Here is a 5,878-nt window from a genome sequence, read left to right as displayed (position 1 = left end):
CTCAGCGGCGAAAGACACAACTGCTTCGACTTCGGCAGTTACACCAAGGAAGCCTCATTGTCCATCACTACTCAAAAGCGTTCAGTGTGTAACAGCACTGTAGACCTAAACTCCGTGTTAGTACTACTGCGCAAAATGTTTGTCTTAAACAGAAAGAACACAATCCTCCACTACCAGAAATTATGCAGTCGAGATTCCCACAATTGGGGAAATCGCAGGGGTCAGTATGTGGCATTAGCATTAGTTGATATATGTAACCGTAACTTGAATTGGTGGTCTCTTCATTTAAGTCGTTGCCTCAAGCTCATTTCTGGCTATCGCTTCTCGGCCTTTTAGCTAAGATCAAGTGTAGTATCTGTTCTTATCAGTTTAATATCTGACATTTCTCCTATCCGGGGACCACATATTAAATTGATTTATGCAATAGGGAGGTGTAAGGGGCTTACCCCGTCCACGCCACGTATCAACCTGGGATTGCAGTATCTCCAGGAATGGTGCCAATCATTAGGTAATTCAAAATGTGTTTAACATTTTTATTTTGACCATTGATTCTCCTGGTCAAATCAATAGTGTGCATGATAGAAAACCATTTCAATCCTTTTGCCCCATTCTTACAGGATTAAGCAGTCAATTATATTTGATGGGGTCTAATCTAAATCTAAGACGTTTCGACTTGAGAGGCAGCAAGAATTTACGTAACCGTTCTAAAATATAATTAAAATGTGTTTCTTTACTTGAGATTTTCCGATCATTTTTCCTGGAAGTTTTATTACAATTCTTATCCTCAAGTTTTTAAGAAAATGTCATTTTCGAAACTTGTTCAGAAAAAAAAGATATATATTATTCAGTGGTAATGTTGGAGATTTTCAATAAATACAAATTCATAGTTTTAGGGTTCTCAGGTTAAAAGAGACAATGCATGATGGGCATGTTTTGACAGATATATTATTTAACTTCATTTACTATGGTTTATTATGGTTGCTGCCATCACCACTAGATGGCGACTAAGAAAAAGGAGGTGAACAAAGGTGTGGGGGTACTGTTCTAAAATATAATTAAAATGTTTTTCTTTATTTGAGATTTTCCTATCATTGTTCCAAGAATTTTTATTCCAATTCTTATTCTCAAATTTTAAAGAAAATGTCATTTTCAAAAATTGTTCAGAAAAGAATAAAATTATTCAGTGGTTATGTTGGAGGTTTTAATAAATACAAATTCATACAGTTTTAGGGTTCTCAGGTTAAAAGAGGCCATGCGTGATGGGCATGTTTTTGCAGATATATTATTTTACTTCATTTTTTACGGTTTATTATGGTTGCTGCCATCACCACTAGATGGCGACTCTAGGAAAAAAGAGGTGAACAAAGTTGTGGGGCTAAGTCAATTTTGGGTAGAAACAAAAGCAAAGCATGATGGTAGTGTTTTTGAATCTATTTTTTACTTAATGTATAATGCTTTAGTTTTGTAATGACTAAAGGTACGATTTAAACAGTTCTAGGAATCCTGTTTCATCCACTGAGTGTGTATGTGTGCCACACATTTGTAGCAATTAAACCCGTGACTGAAGATGGTGTGGTATATTTTTGCCTGCATGTCTCTCTGTATGTTGCAATCACAGGGCCGGGGTCATGCCTCAGGTCAAGCACAGGCCTATTGGTGTGGACAGGGTGGTTTAGTTTCAGGAATGTAGATGCACGACGAAATATAGAATGGCCAGTTGTTCAGGACCAGGAGAACATCCAAGTCGAGGGACTTGTAAGGGCAGAAATCCAACACATGTAGGGGGTCTAAAAGCGTAGCTACTAGGGAGAGCGGTGAGATCATGGGTCTCGCCAGGTATCGGAAAGGCGTTGCCTGGCAGACGGGGGGCATTTTGAACATCGTGTCTGTGGAGCGTGAGAAAAACATCTTCTGACATCGCCTGAAAAAAACATTTTTCCAATCAGCCGTGTGTCCCCGAAGCATTTCCTTCTTTAAAGCCAGCATTTTTCAACAAGTGTTTTGAGAAGACCAGCGAACCCACGAAGACAATTCACCACAATGGGGTGTGTGGTAAAAACATCGGCCCGGCAACTTGTACAACTCATACTTACCTGTCAGGGAAGACACCATGATCAAAAAGGTGGTTCACCCAGAGCGAGGCTCATCCATTGCACTTCGGTTGTGCTGACCCCTAAATTTAGTGGGAGTTCTCTTGTTTATGTTGTTGACCACGGTCCATCTCTCTCAACCTTAAATTCAAGGTATTGCGGCTTTAGGGTGTCAAATGTAGCCATATTTAAAAAGGAGATTTCATTTGGTGACTAGGAAGTGAATACTCTGCACTTTTCCAGCTCATTATCTGGGCTCCAAGGCTTTCCTCTCTTTTCTGATGTTGACGGCGATTCAGAGGAAGGACCGTTCAGATACGAGTCATTTAGCTTTTTGCGCACAAGGAATCTGGGTGTCTGCACTCAACTCATCTGTGGCTATTTCTTGTGACATGTCACTTTCCGTTTGTCTGCTTCCCACATGCCCCTTCCTTTTCCTCACTTGTTTCCTCTCCACTACGTGTAGGCATTTCTTTTACTCTATCAATTTCCTCTGCATTCTCTGTTGATGGGGGTGACACATGCCCCTCCCCTTCCCTCTCCTCATCTGTTCCCCCGTTACCTGTTCTCTCGTCACCGGTTCTCTCATCACCTGTTCCCTCATCACATGTTCCCTCCTCACCTGTTCCCTCCTCACCCGTTTCCTCTCCACCAATCACAGACAGGCCTGGGCGGGAAATTTGAATTTCCAAAATGTTTGTTAGCTTTATTTTCTTTCACCTGTGTCAACTCTCTCCCAGCCTTCAGTTGGCAAAAGACTTTGGGCACTTTCTGTAGAGATGATCAGGTTCTTGACAGAGATTGCGCTTTCTGCCAATGGTACACTCTTCAAAAGTGTGACTAATTACTCGACATTTCCGGCATATTATTTACTCACACGCTTCTGTAAAGTGCCCATGCCGTCCACACTTGCGGCAGAGCTTGGGTTGGCCGTGATAATATATGTAGCCTTGGTTTTCTCCCAAAACTATCATTGATGGGAGATTTTTGAGCCCCTGGAACCCCTGAAGGTCCTCCCATTGTTGAATGGGGGTCGCCAGGAACAATTCCATATGCCATCTTCATCTCTCACCGTTAGCGATGGGTCTGGCCTTGTTTATCGTTTCGACACATTATTAAACTGTATTGACACTGTGTTGATACTGTGTCGCTCACTGCTGACACCCGGTAGACCTTAAAATGTTACAGGCAACCTAGTTGGCAGACTCGACTGAAACTGATTTGATGACCTAGTATGACCTAGTTAAGTAATTATATTTTATATTGTATTCTTTAACATATTCATTTAAATTGAAAATATATTTTATTTTTTAGTTACATTCAATCAATAATGTGAACATGTATCATAACAGGAAAATCTAAGTGAACATGTTGTGAAAGAGGATGCTTGTGCACTGGGATTTGTTTTTTACAAATTTTTATTTAAAACAATACTCTTTTCAAATGTTTTGAATTTGAGCGTGTTGCGCTTTTTGGACACAATTTCCCGCCTTTGAAAACACCCACTCACACGGCACAGATGAGGCTGGAGTGCAGTGTCTTTATATTGTCCCAGTATCTGACATGGGGCTGCTCCAGAATTCTTGATGTCTTCGAGTATGAACCGCAAAAGATCAGATATTGTTTTAGCAGATCCATCCCGTTGACAATGCGCTTTCTTTAACAGAGCTTTGGCATGCTTCTTTGACAGACTATACTGCTGCTCGTTCGGTCACGTGACCTTTTTAAAGCGATACGCGCACCGACACAGGGCTTCGCTCTATGAGCTCGACACATGCGCCGACGCATCAGTGTTGCAGGACCCATCACTACTCACCGTCATAGCCTGGCCTTTAATCGTGCAATATCTTCCCAGACATTGACATTACCAGCGACTCACCATTCATTTCCTTAAAAGTAAAGCGTACACTATGGTGCCTCCGCATGGCAGCATGGGGAGCTACCATAGCGGAAGCACCACTTAAAGAGATTTAGATTAAAGGAAAGAAACACATAAATAATTCCAAACAACTACAAAATAACACAAAGTCAATTAAAGTAACTTACCATAGTAGATTCTGTAACAAAAGTATAAGGTTATTTTTAACACAATGCTATGTTACTATTTCCTCCACAAAGTGAGTTAAGTTCACTGTCACGTCAGTGGCTGAGAACTTACTAATCAGTAGAGGTGATCGCCTCCCGAGCCAGCTAAGAACATATACTACATTATACAAAGGAATAATGTGCGATAACATCAGCCAATTTATATAGAATAAGCTCAATTTTTTTTTTTTGCCTTAGCCAAAAGGCCGAGAAGCGATGGAATATACGAGTGACGGACTCGCTTACAGGCATCCCTGTCAACCCATTCTCACCGACGGTTACAGTACGGAACAGAGTGCTGCTCTTCTGGGCACTAATAAATCGGCAAACTTGTCTGCCGACTTATTTGTTCACGAGGCATATATGTGTCTCTTTTCAGCAGTCTCTATCCAAATACACAGTGTAGGTACCTCTTGAAAAGGTAGTCCCGATGAACATGAAAGGCAAAGATTGATAAATCGCAAAGAACTTTCCAGGGTCATCATATGTACCCAATAGCTGCGCCGAAAAGAGCTGGGCCAGAAGTATAGAGTGAAACTGATGCAGAAGTGGCAGGATGTGAACCCACACCTCAGGAGTGCCTGCAGCCTAAATGCAGCACCTTAGACGGCTCGGCCACACTACCTACCAGCTGTAAACTGGAGACCAAATCCAGCGCATTCACGAAAGGCGACGACAGCGGGAGCCTAATTTATGGTCCTTTTTCTTATTATTTTCTTCTTCGTTTTCTGCCACATACCACCTGCAGTTTCGACAATGAATTTTGTTGACAATTCTATTAAAATGTGAAGGCGGATAAGTTCGTTTCTCCACCAGCTTCCAGGTTAGTGCTTCCCGACTGAGCTTTATTCTTAATGTAATGAAGCCTGTACACAACAGAGGCGAAACAATAAGAGTGACAATCAAAATCCAGCTCTAAGTTGGAACCAAATGCTCGTTTGCCAATTAAAGGACTAGGAGACTAGGAGAGTGGCGCAGCGGGAGCGTGCTGGGCCCATAACCCAGAGGTCGATGGATCAAGACCATCCTCTGCTATCTGTAACTTGTATCGTTTGGAAAACTTTGGACCTTCTCTCAAGTTGTTGTATTGAGAAGAAATGTCGTGCCCGTATTTTCCGCACGTTGGTTGTGCTGCATGGAAGTCGACCCATCCTCAATGCACACATTTTATGAGGCATATATGTCCCTTCTTTCATCATTCTCACCCCAAATACACAGTGCAGTTACATATTAAATGGGTACTCCAGGTTTGAATAAAAGGCAAAGATTTATATTTCGCAAAGACTTTTGAAGGGTCTTGATACTTTCCAGCTGCACTGACAGGAATTGGGCAAGAAGACCAGACCTGAATTGATGCAGAAGTGGCTGTAGTGGGATTTGAACTGACACCTCAGGAGAGGTGGAGCTTCAGATCCAGCACCTTAGACCGCTCGGCCACAATACCTGATCGCTGAGCTACTGTATGGAATTTTCTTGACAATTATATTAAAACTTTGGAATCAGAATACATAGCTGGTTTCCCCACCAGCAACCAGGTAAGTGCTGTCATACACCGCCTTGTTTATAATGTACCAGAGAAGAAAAAACTCGCAGAAGGCCTGGTGATCATCCACAAGAGCCAGTTACCCGGAAAGCAAAAATACGCAGAAAAGGTAGGTTGGTCCACGACCACCTACCCTGTTGAAGAGGGCTGTCGGGGCTAC

The 5,878-nt window shown here is 42.1% G+C and overlaps 1 non-coding gene across 1 annotated transcript; it reads left to right on the top strand.

Annotated features, from left to right (window-relative positions):
• Positions 1 to 316: 316 nt before the first annotated feature.
• Positions 317 to 505, top strand: LOC147061440 (U2 spliceosomal RNA). The gene has a single exon (XR_015068154.1). It is a non-coding gene; the product is annotated as a U2 spliceosomal RNA (small nuclear RNA).
• Positions 506 to 5,878: the final 5,373 nt, after the last annotated feature.

The sequence above is a fragment of the Syngnathus leptorhynchus genome, chromosome 1 (genome assembly GCF_054491065.1).
Source record: "Syngnathus leptorhynchus isolate UIUO chromosome 1, UIUO_Slep, whole genome shotgun sequence".
In the NCBI taxonomy this organism is placed as follows: domain Eukaryota; kingdom Metazoa; phylum Chordata; class Actinopteri; order Syngnathiformes; family Syngnathidae; genus Syngnathus; species Syngnathus leptorhynchus.
This window is presented reverse-complemented; position numbering and strand designations above follow the sequence as displayed.